At 44.0% G+C, this 19,614-nt stretch overlaps 1 long non-coding RNA gene across 1 annotated transcript; it reads left to right on the forward strand.

Moving 5' to 3' along the window:
• Positions 1-3,175: 3,175 nt before the first annotated feature.
• LOC140214014 (uncharacterized) lies at positions 3,176-3,967 on the forward strand. Its single transcript, XR_011890905.1, has 3 exons — positions 3,176-3,532; positions 3,607-3,685; positions 3,829-3,967. It is a non-coding gene; the product is annotated as an uncharacterized lncRNA (long non-coding RNA).
• Positions 3,968-19,614: the final 15,647 nt, after the last annotated feature.

The following is a 19,614-nucleotide window of genomic DNA, read 5'->3' on the forward strand; positions in this document are numbered from 1 at the left end:
GTTTGATATTCACATTCCACAGGTTGCGCAATTAGATACGTGCGTGTTTTAAATCCAAGGATTAGCGGTAAGCTACCGATCATGATTTGATAATGCGCACTGTGTAGGACCCAACAGATTTTATTTTCCTATAATATTGGTTGCCGTGATCAGCCACCATAGCTAAGCTATAAAACATTACTTTAATGTTATGCATATTAATCTTAAACTATACTCTTGCGCTCTGGCGGCTTAATCATACCATAGTAGTCATAATTTACTTAAGAATTCCGGTAATTGAAAAAGAAAGAATGTACAAGGCAGTTATATAAGCGCTATAATTTCGGCACAACTAATTTGTTAAGGTTATAACCAAGAATTGATCCTTCTAGTAAAACTCTTCAGAAGCACCGCATTCATGACATGGCATGGGTGGAAGATGAAATCTTACTTTCGACAATTCTTCATCAGGCATTCCGTACGCAAATCCGGACGCTGCCTTAAGGGAAGGTCGAATGAGCGTGCGCCAAATGTCAGAGGAATACGATGTTGGCGTCCAGCTTCCAGGCATACAGTCATCGCCGAAAGTTCAAAGAAAGTAGCTTCTTGCACATTGATAATTAAATAAGACGAGAGATATAACAGAGCAAACACTCCTGTGATTGCATTTGTCTTGTGTTAGCATCGCACGGCTTCGGTTGTCTCGCATCAGGAATGGGGTAACAAAGGGCCTTTGCGGAATCATTAGCTTGGCCCTACTGCACAACCTATTTTGGGCTTTTTGGGCGCTCAGTCAAGTAATAGTATAGTAGCAGAGGGCTGTCAGCCTTATACTTCATTGAGTCCGGAGCCGAGTTTTACGAAATTTTGCAAAACTATCTCCGTAAGTGACCGCTCCAGAATACCCGACTACTTCTGTAAAACGGGCACAACTGAACAAAACAATTAGGCAGCGTGTTACATGCCTGTAACACGTGAAGAGGGAAAGCTCGCTGCACACGTGGTAGTACATTAAGTTATACGATCGGGTCAGACATCTTGAATGACATGACAAGCCGCAGTGTGAAGTACACGTATGATGCTGTGCGTCGACCTCAATGACATATGCCAGCACCTAATGCACTACCCAGAGATTCTTTCGTTCTTTCTTTCCTTCTTTCATTTGTTCTTTCTTTCGTTCTTTCTTTCGTTTCTTCATTAATATTCAGCCATTGCATGTTTGCTTGCTGACGGTGGCATGAGCCATTCCTGATGATATTTTGCCTCACAGAACTAGGCGTCGCTTTTTTGCTGGTACGAGCCGTTCCAACCAGCCACTTAAAGCTTTTGCTTCAGTAAAGACATACTGCCGATGGTGGGCACAAGCGGGACTGGTTGTCCGGTCATTTCATTTAATATATTGCAGCTTATGCAATCATACGTGAGGGATGTGGTAATAGACGTGTCGATGTCTTTCTCTCCCGCTCAAAACAGCGACGGATGTCCTAATGAGTTATACAACTTGGAGTTCTCAACACAGTTGATAAATTGCAATGTTCGATAAACCACGCCGGCGCTTGTCGGCGTCCAGAATAGAACCCCAAGGCTTCGCGTCTCCATCTCTCTCACTATGTTTCTGACATACGTGTGCGATATGTTTTTTTTTTTTCTTTTTCAACGGTGCCGTGAAGGAACGACCTCGTCCTGTTGGGCACCCATCTGTCAAGCAAAGACGATGCTGGCCTTTCGTGCATGGTCACCAGGGCCAGCTTGAGAGGCAGCACGGTGGCCGAATACAGCAACCAGGCGAGCACGGTGAGTGCATTAAAGAAGCTACTTATTGCGTGTTAACATTTCCATTGTCTCTCGCTTTGTAACTGTAATTATGCAAAAAAAAAATTCACGCGCACTAAACTTGAGTGCGTCAACGTTTCTTATAACGATTAGCAATCAAGCGTAAAGAGTGTGCTATTATAAGTACGAAGATATAGTTATCGTAGCCACGGTTATGCTACTTGAGTAATGTTATCTCTGCAAAAAATGCAAATTGGTTGAATTGGAACTTCCCCACTTGAGGATCGCAAGAGGAACCCGTTACGAATAAAGTAGGCGTGCATTGACGCACAATTGACACTTCGATGAAATATAGCGTGAAAGCATTTGCGTTGTACACAGTATGCACGAGCATTTGAGGCTGATTTCGCTTATCACAGATGATTCGAGTGCTCTGCTTCAATGGCTGCATTTTACACAGGCATCCCAGCATTAAAATCTATCTTCTCGACGTACTTCGCTTTCTCGCCATATAATCGCTGAAAAATATCGGCCGCAGCTACCTACTATGGCATCCTTCATATTTCCGTAGTGTCCTTGTAATACATATTATACCGCGTAATTTAAAGCTGCAACAGAAGGAAGCACATTGCGGTTTTCCATGCTTCTTCCCGATGGTGACGCAGGACTATCGGCGTAAAGTTGCTGCCCATGCTTGCTGCCCGTGTTTATATAATGGCCACTGGACACTATGTAATTAAGCCGCCCATTTTCAGACGAGACTACAATAGAGAGACTTGACTAAGCAGGAACCACATTATTTTTCATTCAACGAATCGGAAGTTTTTGAGCTCAGAGACTCAATAGTGATAACACTATAATATAAATGTGTTATTATTGTTCTGTTCAATCGAGTGACGATTGTGACTTCCGAATACTGCGTTTAGCATTCCTTGGAAGCTTATCCCACTTTTCAGTATGTTTGTTTGTCTTTTGCTTTTTAAATCCGTATTTAACCTCTTTCACGCCAATCTGGGTCATGGTGTAGTGCAAGATCTAATGCGTATAGGGTCAGACTACTGTGTTGAAGCTGCTCTGTCTTGCTTCCTGCCTTGCGGACCAATTGGATGGCAGTTCTGGCGTCCCGGTGTGTAACTGCTTGCCCTGCGGAGCAAGTCCATGGCAGTTCTGGTGGCCTGGTGTCTTGCTGCTTGCCTTGCGTACCAAGTCGATAGCAGTTCTGGCAGCCTGGTGTCTTTCTACTTGCCCCACGTACCTACCAAGTGGAAGGGAGCTCGGGCGTCCCACTTCTCAGTATGGTTTTTGTCTGTTCCTTTTTAAATCTGTATTTAACCTCTTTCACGCCAATCTGGGTTATGGGGTAGTCCAAGATTTAATGTGTATATCGTCATCCTGCTGTGTTGAGGGAAGAGGTTACCTTCAGGTGAACTTCTGTCGCTGAGTGTGCGATGGTAGGCGCCACTCATTAATGAACCTATTTCACCACAACTAGGCTGACTAGCTGGTCCTAACGGCTCCGTGTCTTGGTCCACACCCTGTGTTACTGGTGGCCAGCAGTTATTACGTACTTTTATGTTTCTGCCAGCCTTGTAGACCTGGTGGGCAGTTCTTCAACTGACTTGCTGTCTTGCTGCCCGCCCTGCAGACCTGGTCACCACCTGTTATCTTGCGGCCTGGTGCATTGTCATTCGCGCTGCGGATCCAGTGGCCAGCTCTTATAGCAGCCTGGTGCTTTGCTTGCCGTACTTCAGAACTGGCGGCCAGCTGTTCTAGAGGCCTGGTAAATTGCCTGCCCCGTGCACAAGGTGCCCAGCTGTTCTAGCAACCTTGTATTATGCTGGCCGCTCTGCGCAGGTGGTGGCAAGATCTTCTAGCGGCCTGCTGCCTTGCTGCCCGACCTGCGCATCTCGTGGCCATCTGTTGCAGCGACCTGGTATGTTCCTGCCCACTACATAGACGTGATGGCTAGTTGCATGAGAGTCTTGTTGATTCTCTACCCACCTTGTTTACGTGGTTACGAGGTTTTCTAACGGCCTGGTGTCTTGCTTCCTGCCTTGCGGACCAATTGGGTGGAAGTTCTGGTGTCCTGGTGTGTTTCTGCTTGCCCTGCGGAACAAGTGGAAGGGAGCTCGGGCGTCCCGGTGTCTTGCGGCTTGACCATGGACCATGTGGATAGCAGTTCTGGTGGTCTGATATCTTGGTGCTTGCCCGGCCGACGTGGCCAGCTGTTCTAGCGAACTGGTATGATGCTCCTCAAAAGATAGGCCATGCGGTATAAAGTTACAGAAGGCAAACATTTTCTCTTTCTATCACAATTCCTTCTTAAAGATGGCTAGTTGGGCGAGCTGGCAAGCTAGCATTTTCGAAATTAGTGTCGCTGCTGACTTTGTTCGTTTGTTTGATTTGTACTTTCCTTGCGTTTAAATGTCGCCTTCGCGGCCATAACTGGCGAAAGTAGGCAGCACCGATATCGCGGCTTGCTTTCGCCTGAGCTACCATTTTTCCTTGTTGACTGTGCCTGTTGTTGCAAGCAAGAGTGCTCATATGCTTACCTGAATAGCTTTAGCTTATACCGTCTTAACTAAACTCACGCTGATTTTAGAAGACACCACAAAGTTGCTGAAAGGATCCTGACTGCTAGTTTATGCCTGTGGTTCTTGGTTCAAGCGATGCAGGGATGGTCAGCCAGGCACAGTTTCACTTCCCGGCAGATGCGGTGAGTATAATCCTTGCGAGTGCTTTGAAGCAGGCTCTGTCAATTTTTGCGGTAGAACTTATACGCGACGTGCTTTTCACTGCTTCAAGTTGTAAACGCTTTCTTTTTCGTCCCCGTTAAGTAGGCTCATCAACGGTTTGACAAGTGCACTGCAGCTGCTTTTCAGTACAGCACGTCGCTGAATTTGATGTCGATGCATTGAAAAGATAACCTGCTGATTCATTTTTGTGGAATGTAATTAAAAACTTGCTGATGGTGTATTCGGGAATCACTGCAGGCAGCTATTTGTTTGTCGACGTATCACTTTGCTTTCTTGTTAATTTTTCTCATGGAACCATTAGCGGAAGAAATTCCGAACCGTGATAGGCCAACAACAAATCGCACATGCTCGAATATATTTGAGGCGTAGCTTTTTTTAAATGCTGTATACCACTTACAGTGATGTGTAGAATTGTTTATTTCATACAACGCAACGCGTAAATTGATGCACTGTTTACGTACAGCCTTCACCTCGTAAATTTTTTTTATATTTCTGAACTGCGACTTGCAGAAGATTTTTAGCAATGAAACCACAAAATTAGGCGGGTGCTCTGTGTTACATCTGCGTAGCGATGTTGCGAGGACGAAGGCAACATGTCATGCTTGTCGAGGGAAGAGTGCTGATGACAGGTGTGTGGACAGAAAAGTAAGACCTATTCCTCATCACACGTATGAGGAGTTGTAGTTGTAGTTGTATGAGGAGGCAGTTGTAGCCTTGATAAAGCGCGGTTTGACAGCTTTTCCTAGACGGTCACACAGGGCAATTTAAGACCTGTTGTTGCAGCTGAGTGCTTATGCCTCTGAGAATATTTGAAGAGCGACCTCACCGATATGGGAAAGAATTTCTTGCACGCAGGTCAGCGCATGTGGGTGACATGAGAAACAATCGCATTTCCGTGGCCCACGCTGATTAATTAGTGAGACTACTGCATAGTATACCATTGTGTTTCGGTCAGTACCTGTATTCTTTTGGGACGGTCTTCGAAACTTGTGTTCGTGTCCAGTATAGATCTTGTGCCCTATGTTCACATCTGAACTTTTTCACTTCTCTTGCCACGTCATTCCTTAAGAGGTAATGTTCACACATGTGATATTGTTGGCTTCTTTTAAAATCTATAATAATGCTACAACTATTACTGCTACTACTAATAATATTCAGAGCCCGCGACATTCCGAGCACCACGGCAAGATTACAACAGTCACGTCGGTGACATAATGACAACTGATGTGGCAGGAAAAAGTAGCCACTAAAACATGTATCGCGCGTACGTTGTTATTGACGATGACGCCTATTAAATGGCACCCGCGGCGACAGCAGCAGGGCGCGCTGTAAAATGCTTACGCTTGCAGCTTTGAAGTAAAAATGACTAAATTCAAAGCGCGAACTACTGGGTCACAAGCTAAAGCACAAGAAAAGACAGGACACGGCACTATTTTCAACTGAAAGTTTATTGCAACGGTTATATAACTTAGTCGGGTCCCACGTCTTCGAACGTCATAAAAAGAGAATTCAGCCATGCTTCCATACCAACTCTCCTTTTTTTCGCTTTTGTTCTAAGTAGTTCTTTTTTTGCCTGTTCTGCAATTATTGTGGTTAGTCTGTCGTGAATGGTCAGTGGTCGAAGTTGACAAGGAAAACGGTCGTGCATTCGTTCGTTCATCGTTCGTTAATTTGCTTGTTGCTTCACTTCGTTCATTCGTTAAGTAGTTTCATAGTTGAATTCATTAGTTCGTAATTTCTTTAGTGCGCTGTTTCTTTCGTTCGTATATTGGATCGTTGAATCGTTCGTTCGCTCAGTTGTTAGTGTGTTCCTTCTCTCGTTTGTTAGCTTGTTCTTTCTTTCGTTAATTTGTTTAGGCTATTGGCTTTTGGCTATTGGCTATTGCAAAAGAGAGACCGTAAAGAATTGAAAAATTATAGGCCCATTAGCTTACTCCCAGTATTATGTAATATATTTACTAAAATAATATCCAATAGAATAAGGGCAACACTGGACTTTAGTCAGCCAAGGTAACAGGCTGGCTTCAGGAAGGGATACTCTACAATGGATAACATCCATGTCATTAATCAGGTTATCGAGAAATCCGCACAATACAATGAGCCTCTCTATGTGGCTTTCATAGATTACGAAAAGGCATTTGATTCAGTAGATACCAGCAGTCATAGAGGTATTACGTAATCAAGGAGCACAGACCGCTTACGTAAATATCCTGGAAAATATCTAGAGAGATTCCACAGCCACCTTAATTCTACACAAGAAAAGTAAGAATATACCTATAAAGAAAGGGGTCGGAGAAGGAGAGACAAGCTCTCAAATGCTATTCACTGCATGCTTGAAAGAAGTACTCAAGCTGTCAAACTGGGGGGGGGGGGGGGGGGGGGGTTATTCGCGCCACCGACGTCATAGCCCCCATGACAACGTCATGTCGCCGTCATCTTGTGAACTTGTGGCTGTCGTGCTCAGCATGTCGCTGTCGTCACCCCCTACGTGTCATTGCCGCCAAACTCTTGTCGTTGTTTCCCTGTCTCGTCGCGCTCATGATGGTGTCCCAGCCAAGCGTCGTGGCACTCATTAGCGCTGCGGCTGCGTCGTCATTTCGCCGCGCTAGTCTTCGTGACGTCATCACAATCTTCGTGTCGTAGCTGGCCCCATGACTGTGTTCATTTCTTGCCGTGCTTCAATGGCGTTTTCATCCTTCATGTTGTGTTGTCGACGTCGTCGTACCACTGTCTTCTCATCGTATCTCTCTCTCTCTCTCTCTTTCTCTCTTTCGCATGCAATCACAGAGACAATGAAGCATCTGGTAACACGGTGCGGAGCAATTAAGGGTGCGAGATAGGCAGGCAGGCAGGCACGTGACTAGTTACATAGTGGGGGATGGCGTTACCATAACGTAAGCCACCTAAAAAGTGCAGTAACAGCAGCTTTTAGATTCGCAGTCCATTACTACATACATAAATATATTAAAGCGAAGCTTTCTTCGCCTACTCTCCCGGATTCGCTCGGCTGCTGCTTCTGGTTCGGTCGGTACGCTGGCGCATATATTTGTGGATATATTGTGCATATATTTGTGTGCAAAGGTTATATATGAGTGAGTCCAAGTATACCAGAAAACGGACCTGTTTAACCCCTCTGTACTGACCGGCAAAGCGGTGCCAGTGTGCGCTTGTTCTGAGTAATATATAGATTTTTTTTAGTGCCCATGATTTCCTTTGAACTAGGCGTTTTAGTGTGTGCCACCGGGCGTGGGCCATTTTTGACCAAACCTCTCGAAGCCTGCAAGACAAATTAAATATGACAAACTGCTCGGAAACAAGTGCTGTGTCCAGGCGGCATTTTTTCAGCGCGAAGCACTGTAGTGCTGAAAGGAAAGATAAAGAACATAATAGTTAACGGAAGGACAAACACGACCGCAGGTGTTTGGTCTTTTCTTTCGTTATCCCTTTGTTCTGCAAAAGTCACGCCATAAGCTTAGACCAACTCGCCCGAATCGCTATTCTTATCAGAGTGCTATGATGCTGAACCTAACTGCGTTGCAGTAAAATAGCCAAATGACCAACGCGAAAGAAACGTAGTTCCTGTAGGTCATTTGACAGAGTAGCGAGAGGCGAAGTAGACAGTCTTCACAGCGTCATGCATGTTGTACCTTTACTAACATTACAAGCGTGCTGAATCAATTTTTTTCTGTCTTCAGCGATTGACGCTTGCTCTCCCTTTATTATCGTCTCTATCCCGTATTATCGAGAAACAATAGATGGAACACTCAACCTGCTACGTAACTACCATTTCCATCTCATAGGCCAAAGAATTTTTTTTTAGATATATGTTTCGTTTCTTCATTTTGGCAAGTGGTAACGCAACTGACTAGGGATTCCTCTAATGTCTCCAACACTACCGACGCAGTACTGAATCTAACCTCTTTTCAAAGATTACTTTCCTTCTGCTTTTAAGTGACCATTCGGTTATTTATTTTAGCATTGGTTCAAGCCTTCCGACAATAACAACAACAAAATAAAGATTATCGACAATAAGAAAGGTAACTTCGAGACCATCAATAACCAGTTTTGTGCGTTTACCGACAATGTAAATGAACTAATCATCAAATATGTTCCCAGCCGTACTATAATTTCCTCCTCGCAAGCATCCTGGTATACCATGCATATCGAACGACTTCGTCAAAGAAAAAAGCGCATTCACCAGTCAGGCGAGCTATGTGATTCTGCTTTTCCATGAAAGGATATTCTCGGAAATTCGTGTATTTTGCGTTTATATTTGTGTCCGATCATCCCCATTTGCTGTGGGAGTGATATGTGCGCCAAGTAACACCTTTCTAGAGGGGGGAGCGAACGTATGGGCGGATATCTTAGTAAGTGGCTATGGGATTCGGCTTTTCCATGAAAGGATATTCTTGCAAATTCGTGTATTTTCCGTTTATATTAGTCAGTTTATCCGCATTTGCTGTGGAAGTGATATGTGGGACCAGTAACAGCTTTCTAGAGAAGGGAGAGTAGGGTTGAGCGGATATCTTAAGGGACTATGTGAGGGGGCTATGGGATACTGCTTTTCCATGAAAGGATATTCTCGCGAATTTGTGTATTTTCCGTTTATATTAGAGTCAGTTTATCCGTATTTGCCGTGGGAGTGATATGTGCGACCAGCAACAGCTTTGTAGAGAAGGGAGAGTAGGGTTGGGCGGATATCTTAGGTGACTATGTAAGGCGCTATGTGATTCTGCTTTTCCATGAAAGGATATTCTAGCAATTTCGTGTATTTTCCGTTAATATTAGAGTCAGTTCATCCGCATTTGCTGTGGGTGTGACATGTACGTCCAGTACCAGCTTTCTAGAGAAGGGAGAGTAGGTTTGGGCGGATATCTTAAGGGACTATGTAAGGGGCTATGGGATAGTACTTTTCCACGAAATGATATTCTTACAAATTAGTGCATTTTCCGTTTATATAAGAGTCAGTTTATGCGCATTTGCCGTGGGAGTAATATGGGCGACCAGTAACAGCTTTTTGGAGAAGGGAAAGTAGGGTTGGGCAGTTATCTTAAGGAACTATGTAAGGGGCTATGTGATTCTGCTTTTCCATGAAAGGATATTCTTGCAAATTCGTGTATTTTCCGTTTATGTTAGTCAGTTTATCCACATTTGCCGTGGGAGTGATATGTGCGTAGAGTACCAGCTTTCTAGAGAAGGGAGAGTAGGGTTCGGCGTATATCTTAAGGGACTATGTAAGGGGCAATGGGATAGTACTTTTCCATGAAATCATATTCTTACAAATTAGTGTATTTTCCGTTTATATAAGAGTCAGTTTATCCGCATTTGCCGTGGGAGTGATATGTGCCACCAGCAACAGCTTTTTAGAGAAGGGAGAGTAGGGTTGGGCGGATATCTTAGGGGGAAATGGAAGGGGCTATGGGATTGTATTTTTCTATAAAAGGATATTCTAGCAAATTCGTGTATTTTCCGTCGAGTCAGTTCATCCGCATTTGCTGTGGGTGTGATATGTGTGCCCAGTAACAGCTTTCTAGAGGAAAGAGCGGACGGATGGGCGGATATCTTAGTAAGGGGCTATGTGATTCTTCTTTTCTATGAAAGGATATTCTTGCAAATTCGTGTATTTTCCGTTTATATTTGTGTCAGATCATCCGCATTTGCTGTGCGAGTGATATTTGCGCCCAGTAACACCTTTCTAGAGGAGGGAGCGGACGGATGGGCGGATATCTTAGTAAGGGGCTATGGGATTCTGCTTTTCCATGAAAGGATATTCTTGCAAATTCGTGTATTTTCCGTTAATATTAGAGTCAGTTTATGCGCACTTGCCCTGGGAGTGATATGTGCGTCCAGTAACAGCTTTCTAGAGAAGGGAGAGTAGGGTGGGCGTATTAAGGGACAATGTAAGGGGCTATGGGATTCTTCTTTTCTATGAAAGGATATTCTTGCAAAATTGTGTATTTTCCGTTTATATTAGAGTCAGTTTATCCACATTTGCCGTGGGAGTGATATGTGCGTCCAGCACCAGCTTTCTAAAGAAGGGAGAGTAGGTTTGGGCGGATATCTTAAGGGACTATGTAAAGGGCAATGGGATTCTTCTTTTCTGTGAAAGGATATTCTTCCAAATTCGTGTATTTTCCGTTTATATTAGTCAGTTTATCCACATTTGCCGTGGGAGTGATATGTGCGTCGAGTACCAGGTTTCTAGAGAAGGGAGAGTAGGTTCCGGCGTATATCTTAAGGGACTATGTAAGGGGCTATGGGATAGTACTTTTCCATGAAGTGATATTCTTACAAATTAGTGTATTTTCCGTTTATATAAGAGTCAGTTTATCGGCATTTGCCGTGGGAGTGATATGTGCGACCAGCAACAGCTTTTTAGAGAAGGGAGAGTAGGGTTGGGCGGATATCTTAGGTGACTATGTAAGGCGCTATGTGATTCTGCTTTTCCATGAAAGTATATTCTTACAAATTAGTGTATTTTCCGTTTATATAAGAGTCAGTTTATCCGCATTTGCCGTGGGAGGGATATGTGCGACCAGCAACAGCTTTTTAGAGAAGGGAGAGTAGGGTTGGGCGGATATCTTAGGTGACTATGTAAGGCGCTATGTGATTCTGCTTTTCCCTGAAAGGATATTTTTGCAAGTTCGTGTATTTTCCGTTTATATTAGAGTCAGTTCATCCGCATTTGCTGTGGTAGTGATATGTGCGTCGAGTAAACCCTTTCTAGAGAAGGGAGAGTAGGGTTGGGCGGATATCGTAAGGGACTGTGTAAGGGGCTATGGGATACTACTTTTCCATGAAAGGATATTCTTACACATTCGTGTATTTCCCGTTTATATTAGACTCAGTTTATCCTCATTTGCCGTGGGAGTGATATGTGCGTCCAGTAAACCCTTCCTAGAGAAGGGAGAGTAGGGTTGGGCGGATATGTTAAAGGACACTCTAAGGGGCTATGGGATACTACTTTTCCATGAAAGGATTTTCTTACAAATTCGTGTATTTTCCGCTTATATAAGAGTCAGTTTATCCGCATTTGCCGTGGGAGTGATATGTGCGTCCAGTAACAGCTTTCTAGAGAAGGGAGAGTAGGGTTCGGCGTATGTAAGGGGCTATGTAAGGGGCTCTGGGATACTACTTTTCCATGAAAGGATATTCTTACACATTCGTGTATTTCCCGTTTATATTAGACTCAGTTTATCCTCATTTGCCGTGGGAGTGATATGTGCGTCCAGTAAACCCTTTCTAGAGAAGGGAGAGTAGGGTTGGGCGGATATGTTAAAGGACACTCTAAGGGGCTATGGGATACTACTTTTCCATGAAAGGATATTCTTACAAATTCGTGTATTTTCCGCTTATATAAGAGTCAGTTTATCCGCATTTGCCGTGGGAGTGATATGTGCGACCAGTAACAGCTTTATAGAGAACGGAGAGTAGGGTTGGGTGGATATCTTAGGTGACTATGTAAGGCGCTATGTGATTCTGCTTTTCCATGAAAGGATATTCTCGGAAATTCGTGAATTTTGCGTTTATATTACTGTCAGTGCATCCGCATTTGCTGTGGGTGTAATTTGTGCACCCAGTAACACTTTTGTAGAGGAGAGAGCGGACGGATGGGCGGATATCTTAGGGCGCAATGTAAGGGGCTATGGGGTTCTACTTTACCATGAAAGGATATTCTTGCAAATTCGTGTATTTTCCGTTTATATTAAAGTCAGTTTATCCGCATTTGCCGTGGGTGTCATACGTGCGTTCAGTACCAGCTTTCTGGAGAAGGGAGAGTAGGGTTGGGCAGATATCTTAAGGGACTATGTAAGGGGCTATGTGATTCTGCTTTTCCATGAAAGGATATTCTTGCAAATTCGTGTATTTTCCGTTAATATTAGAGTCAGTTTATCCGCATTTGCCGTCGGAGTGATATGTGCGTCCAGTACCAGCTTTCTAAAGAAGGGAGAGTAGGTTTGGGCGGATATCTTAAGGGACTATGTAAGGGGCTATGGGATAGTAGTTTTTCATGAAATGATATTGTTACAAATTAGTGTATTTTCCGTTTATATAAGAGTCAGTTTATCCGCATTTGCCATGGGAGTGATATGTGCGACCAGCAACAGCTTTTTAGAGAAGGGAGAGTAGGGTTGGGCGGATATCTTAGGTGACTATGTAAGGCGCTATGTGATTCTGCTTTTCTATGAAAGTATATTATTGCAAATTCGTGTATTTTCCGTTTATATTAGAGCCAGTTCATCCGCATTTGCTGTGGGTGTGATATGTGCGCCCCATAACACCTTTCTAGAGGAGGGAGGGGAAGGCTGGGCGGATATCTTAGGGTGCAATGGAAGGGGCTATGGGATTGTACTTTTCTATAAAAGGACATTCTCGCAAATTCGTGTATTTTCTGTTTATATTTGTGTGAGATCATCCGCATTTGCTGTGGGAGTGATATGTGCGCCCAGTAACACCTTTCTAGAGGAGGGAGTGGACGGATGGGCGGATATCTTGGTAAGGGGCTATGGGATTCTGCTTTTCCATGAAAGGATATTCTTGCATATTCGTGTATTTTGCGTTTACATTAGAGTCAGTTTAGCCACATTTGCCGTGGGAGTGATTTGTGCGTCGAGTACCAGCTTTCTAGAGAAGGGAGAGTAGGGTTCGGCGTATATCTTAACGGACTATGTAAGATGCTATGGGATAGTGCTTTTCCATGAAATGATATTCTTACAAATTAGTGCATTTTTTGTTTATATAAGTCAGTTTATCCGCATTTGCCGTGGTAGTGATATGTGCGACCAGCAACAGCTTTCTAGAGAAGGGAGAGTAGGGTTGGGCGGATATCTTAGGTGACTATGTAAGGCGCTTTGTGTTCCTGCTTTTCCATGAAAGTATATTCTTGCAAATTCGTGTATTTTCCGTTTATATTAGTCAGTTCATCCGCATTTGCTGTGGGTGTGATATGTGCGCCCAGTAACACCTTTCTAGAAGAAGGAGCAGACGGATGGGCGGATATCTTAGTAAGGGGCTATGGGATTCTGCTTTTCCATGAAAAGATATTCTACAAATTCGTGTATTTTGCGTTTATATTAGTCAGATTATCCGCATTTGCCGTGGGAGTGATATGTGCGTCCGGTAACAGCTTTCTAGAGAAGGCAGAGTAGGCTTCGGCGGATATCTTAAGGGACTATGTAAGGGGCTATGGGATTCTGCTTTTCCATGAAAGAATATTCTTGCAAATTCGCGTATTTTCCGTTAATATTAGAGTCAGTTTATCCGCATTTGCCGTGGGAGTGATATGTGCGTCCAGTACCAGCTTTCTAAAGAAGGGAGAGTAGGTTTGGGCGGATATCTTAAGGGACTATGTAAAGGGCAATGGGATTCTTCTTTGCTGTGAAAGGATATTCTTGCAAATTCGTGTATTTTCCGTTTATATTAGTCAGTTTATCCACATTTGCCGTGGGAGTGATATGTGCGTCGAGTACCAGGTTTCTAGAGAAGGGAGAGTAGGGTTCGGCGTATATATTAAGGGACTATGTAAGGGGCTATGGGATAGTACTTTTCCATGAAGTGATATTCTTACAAATTAGTGTATTTTCCGTTTATATAAGAGTCAGTTTATCCGCATTTGCCATGGGAGTGATATGTGCGACCAGCAACAGCTTTTTAGAGAAGGGAGAGTAGGGTTGGGCGGATATCTTAGGTGACTATGTAAGGCGCTATGTGATTCTGCTTTTCCATGAAAGTATATTCTTACAAATTAGTGTATTTTCCGTTTATATAAGAGTCAGTTTATCCGCATTTGCCGTGGGAGTGATATGTGCGACCAGCAACAGCTTTTTAGAGAAGGGAGAGTAGGGTTGGGCGGATATCTTAGGTGACTATGTAAGGCGCTATGTGATTCTGCTTTTCCCTGAAAGGATATTTTTGCAAGTTCGTGTATTTTCCGTTTATATTAGAGTCAGTTCATCCGCATTTGCTGTGGGAGTGATATGTGCGTCGAGTAAACCCTTTCTAGAGAAGGGAGAGTAGGGTTGGGCGGATATCGTAAGGGACTATGTAAGGGGCTATGGGATACTACTTTTCCATGAAAGGATATTCTTACACATTCGTGTATTTTCCGTTTATATAAGAGTCAGTTTATCCGCATTTGCCGTGGGAGTGATATGTGCGTCCAGTAACAGCTTTCTAGAGAAGGGAGAGTAGGGTCTGGCGGATATCTTAAGGGACTATGCAAGGGGCTATGGGATCCTGCTTTGCCATGAGAGAATATACTTGCAAATTCGTGTATTTTCCGTTTATATTAGACTCAGTTTATCCGCATTTGCCGTGGGAGTGTTATGTGCGTCCAGTACCAGCTTTCTAGAGAAGAGAGAGTAGGGTTGGGCGGATATCTTGGGTGACTATGTAAGGCGCTATGTGATTCTGCTTTTCCATGAAAGGATATTCTCGGAAATTCGTGTATTTTGCGTTTATATTTGTGTCCGATCATCCCCATTTGCTGTGGGAGTGATATGTGCGCCAAGTAACACCTTTCTAGAGGGGGTAGCGAACGTATGGGCGGATATCTTAGTAAGTGGCTATGGGATTCGGCTTTTCCATGAAAGGATATTCTTGCAAATTCGTGTATTTTCCGTTTATATTAGAGTCAGTTTATCCGCATTTGCTGTGGAAGTGATATGTGGGACCAGTAACAGCTTTCTAGAGAAGGGAGAGTAGGGTTGAGCGGATATCTTAAGGGACTATGTGAGGGGGCTATGGGATACTGCTTTTCCATGAAAGGATATTCTCGCGAATTTGTGTATTTTCCGTTTATATTAGAGTCAGTTTATCCGTATTTGCCGTGGGAGTGATATGTGCGACCAGCAACAGCTTTGTAGAGAAGGGAGAGTAGGGTTGGGCGGATATCTTAGGTGACTATGTAAGGCGCTATATGATTCTGCTTTTCCATGAAAGGATATTCTAGCAATTTCGTGTATTTTCCGTTAATATTAGGGTCAGTTCATCCGCATTTGCTGTGGGTGTGACATGTACGTCCAGTACCAGCTTTCTAGAGAAGGGAGAGTAGGTTTGGGCGGATATCTTAAGGGACTATGTAAGGGGCTATGGGATAGTACTTTTCCACGAAATGATATTCTTACAAATTAGTGCATTTTCCGTTTATATAAGAGTCAGTTTATGCGCATTTGCCGTGGGAGTAATATGGGCGACCAGTAACAGCTTTTTGGAGAAGGGAAAGTAGGGTTGGGCAGTTATCTTAAGGAACTATGTAAGGGGCTATGTGATTCTGCTTTTCCATGAAAGGATATTCTTGCAAATTCGTGTATTTTCCGTTTATGTTAGTCAGTTTATCCACATTTGCCGTGGGAGTGATATGTGCGTCGAGTACCAGGTTTCTAGAGAAGGGAGAGTAGGGTTCGGCGTATATCTTAAGGGACTATGTAAGGGGCTATGGGATAGTATTTTTCCATGAAGTGATATTCTTACAAATTAGTGTATTTTCCGTTTATATAAGAGTCAGTTTATCCGCATTGGCCGTGGGAGTGATATGTGCGACCAGCAACAGCTTTTTAGAGAAGGGAGAGTAGGGTTGGGCGGATATCTTAGGTGACTATGTAAGGCGCTATGTGATTCTGCTTTTCCATGAAAGTATATTCTTACAAATTAGCGTATTTTCCGTTTATATAAGAGTCAGTTTATCCGCATTTGCCGTGGGAGTGATATGTGCGACCAGCAACAGCTTTTTAGAGAAGGGAGAGTAGTGTTGGGCGGATATCTTAGGTGACTATGTAAGGCGCTATGTGATTCTGCTTTTCCCTGAAAGGATATTTTTGCAAGTTCGTGTATTTTCCGTTTATATTAGAGTCAGTTCATCCGCATTTGCTGTGGGAGTGATATGTGCGTCGAGTAAACCCTTTCTAGAGAAGGGAGAGTAGGGTTGGGCGGATATCGTAAGGGACTATGTAAGGGGCTATGGGATACTACTTTTCCATGAAAGGATATTCTTACACATTCGTGTATTTTCCGTTTATATAAGAGTCAGTTTATCCGCATTTGCCGTGGGAGTGATATGTGCGTCCAGTAACAGCTTTCTAGAGAAGGGAGAGTAGGGTCTGGCGGATATCTTAAGGGACTATGCAAGGGGCTATGGGATCCTGCTTTGCCATGAGAGAATATACTTGCAAATTCGTGTATTTTCCGTTTATATTAGACTCAGTTTATCCGCATTTGCCGTGGGAGTGTTATGTGCGTCCAGTACCAGCTTTCTACAGAAGAGAGAGTAGGGTTGGGCGGATATCTTAGGTGACTATGTAAGGCGCTATGTGATTCTGCTTTTCCATGAAAGGATATTCTAGCAATTTCGTGTATTTTCCGTTAATATTAGAGTCAGTTCATCCGCATTTGCTGTGGGTGTGACATGTACGTCCAGTACCAGCTTTCTAGAGAAGGGAGAGTAGGTTTGGGCGGATATCTTAAGGGACTATGTAAGGGGCTATGGGATAGTACTTTTCCACGAAATGATATTCTTACAAATTAGTGCATTTTCCGTTTATATAAGAGTCAGTTTATGCGCATTTGCCGTGGGAGTAATATGGGCGACCAGTAACAGCTTTTTGGAGAAGGGAAAGTAGGGTTGGGCAGTTATCTTAAGGAACTATGTAAGGGGCTATGTGATTCTGCTTTTCCATGCCACTCTTGAATAAACTTTTTTCGCGCCAACTAAGATCACTAGTCTGTTCTAGCGGCCCGTTGACTTGGTCCCCGCCTTGCGGACCTGGTGACCAACTCTTCAATTGTCCTGGTGTCTTGCTATCCCCTATTGAGGCTTAGTGACCACATATTTTCTTGAGATCTAGTGTATTGTTAGTCATGCTGTGGATCCTGTGGCCAATTGTTTTATCGTCCTGGCATGTTGCAGCCCGGCCTGTGGACCTGGTGGCCAATTCTAACAGCCTAGCGTCTTGCTGCCCGTACTGCAGACTGCCGTACTGCAGACTGGTCAGCTGGTCTACTGGCTTGGCATCAAGCTGGCCGCTCTGCACACCTTGTGGCACGATCTTCCAGCAGCCTGTTGCCTTGCTACGTGGCCTGCAGACCTTGTGGCTAGCTGTCCTAGAGATCTGGTATGTTCCCGTACGCACTACAGACTTTATACCAGTGTTAGATACCAGTGTTACCAGTGTCAGTTGTGTTAGAGGCTTGGTGACTCTGTGTTTAGCCTGCAGTCGTGGTGGCCAGGAGTTCAAACGGCCTAGTATCTTGCTGCCTAACGTGCCCACCAAGTGTATGGCAGTTCTGGCGGTCTGGTGTCTTGCTGCCTTGCCTGCCGACCTGGTGGCCAGCAGTTATAGCGGCCTGGTGTGCTGCTGGTTAGAAGTTCGCGACCATGGCATAAAGTCACAGGAGGCAAAATTTTGCTTCTTTTTATCACGATTTCTTCATAAACACGGCTAGTTAGGCGAGTTTGCGAGTTAGTATTCAAATGAGCATGTGTGCTGACTTAGTTCCTTTCTTTGGTTTTGTCCATTTCCTTGCATTTAAACGTCGCCTTCGCTGCCATAACTGGCGGTGTAGAATGCACTAATACTGCGGCTTGCTTTCGCCTAGGCTACCATTTTCCATTGTCTAGTGTGCCTGATTTTGCACGCAAGGGTGCTTATCTGCTTTCGTTAATAGCTTTAGATTGGACCATCCGAATGAAACTAACGCTGCTTTTCTAAAGACACAACAAATGACTGAAGGGATACTATCTGCTAGTTTATACCTATGGCTCTTCGTTCAAGCAATGCAGGGACGGACAGCCAGGCAAAGTAGCCAGGCAGGCCAGCCCGCCAGGCTTTGCCAGGCAAAGACAGGCAAAGACAGGCAAAGCCAGGCAAATCCAGCTAAACAGTCCGCAAGTATTTTGAAGTAATTACGCTCTGTCAGTTTTTGGGGTATAACCCATACTCAACGTGCTTTCCGCTGCTTCATGGTGTAACCAGTTTCTTTTTTGTGCCTGTTATGTCGGCGCATCAGTGGTTGGACAAGTGTACTACAGCTGCTTTTCAGTGCAGCACGTCGTTGAACTTGATGTTAACGCGTTGAAAAAATAACCTGCTGGCTTGTTTTTTGGCAGAACGCAATTAAACTTGCTGGTAATGTATTCGGAGATTAGTTAACTCCTGACAGCTTCCTGTTTGCTTGCGTTTCACCTTGTTGTTGATTTCTGTTGCGGCACCACCAGCTGGAAAAAGAAATCGGAATCGCTATACCCGAAGAACCAGGTTTTGCAGAACGAAAAATCACACGAATCACGAATATATTAGAAGCGAAGCGTTTTCTTTTAAAACCATGTACCATTAACGCTAATGTGCAGAATTGTTTCTCATACTATGCAACGAGTGAATTGATGCACCGTTTTTGCACAACCTTCACCTCGTACCATTTTTACATTTCTGAATTTCAACTTCAGAAGGTGTTAGAAATAGAACCACAAATTCCGGCGGATACACTGTGCGACACATCTGCGTAGGCAGGACGAAGCACGAAGGCGTAGGACGAAGGCAACGTGTGATGCTTGTCGTGGGAGGAGTGCTTGTGACGTGTGTGTGGACAGAGAAGTAGGACACATTCCTCATCACGCGTATGCGGTACATATTCGAGGCAGTTGTCATCTTGATAAAGCGCGGTTCGGCAGCTTCGCGTAGGCGGCAACACAGGGCCATTTACGCGCTGTTGTTGCCGCTGGGTGCTTATGTCTCTGAGAATGTTTGAAGAACGATCTTACCATTATGGGGAGGAATTCTGCGTAGGTAGGCGCCCTTGGGCAAAATGAGGAACGATCGTGTTTGCATTACCTATGCTGAATTATTAGTAAGACCAGTGGACAGTATGCCATTCTTTCTCTGCCCGTACCTGTTTTTGAAACTTGTCTTCGTGTGCAGTATAGATATTTTGCCTTACGTTAACTTCTGAAGTTTGTTTCCGCTTCTCGTTCCACGTCATTCTTTAAAAGTTGAAGTGGAGCGTAGTGATTTTGTTGCATTCTTTTAATAATGAATAATAATACCACAACTATTGCTACTACTAGTAATGATAACCAGCGCCAGCGACATTCTGAGCACAACGACAAGATTAC

Source organism: Dermacentor andersoni, chromosome 11, assembly GCF_023375885.2.
Source record: "Dermacentor andersoni chromosome 11, qqDerAnde1_hic_scaffold, whole genome shotgun sequence".
NCBI classification, from domain to species: Eukaryota; Metazoa; Arthropoda; class Arachnida; order Ixodida; family Ixodidae; genus Dermacentor; species Dermacentor andersoni.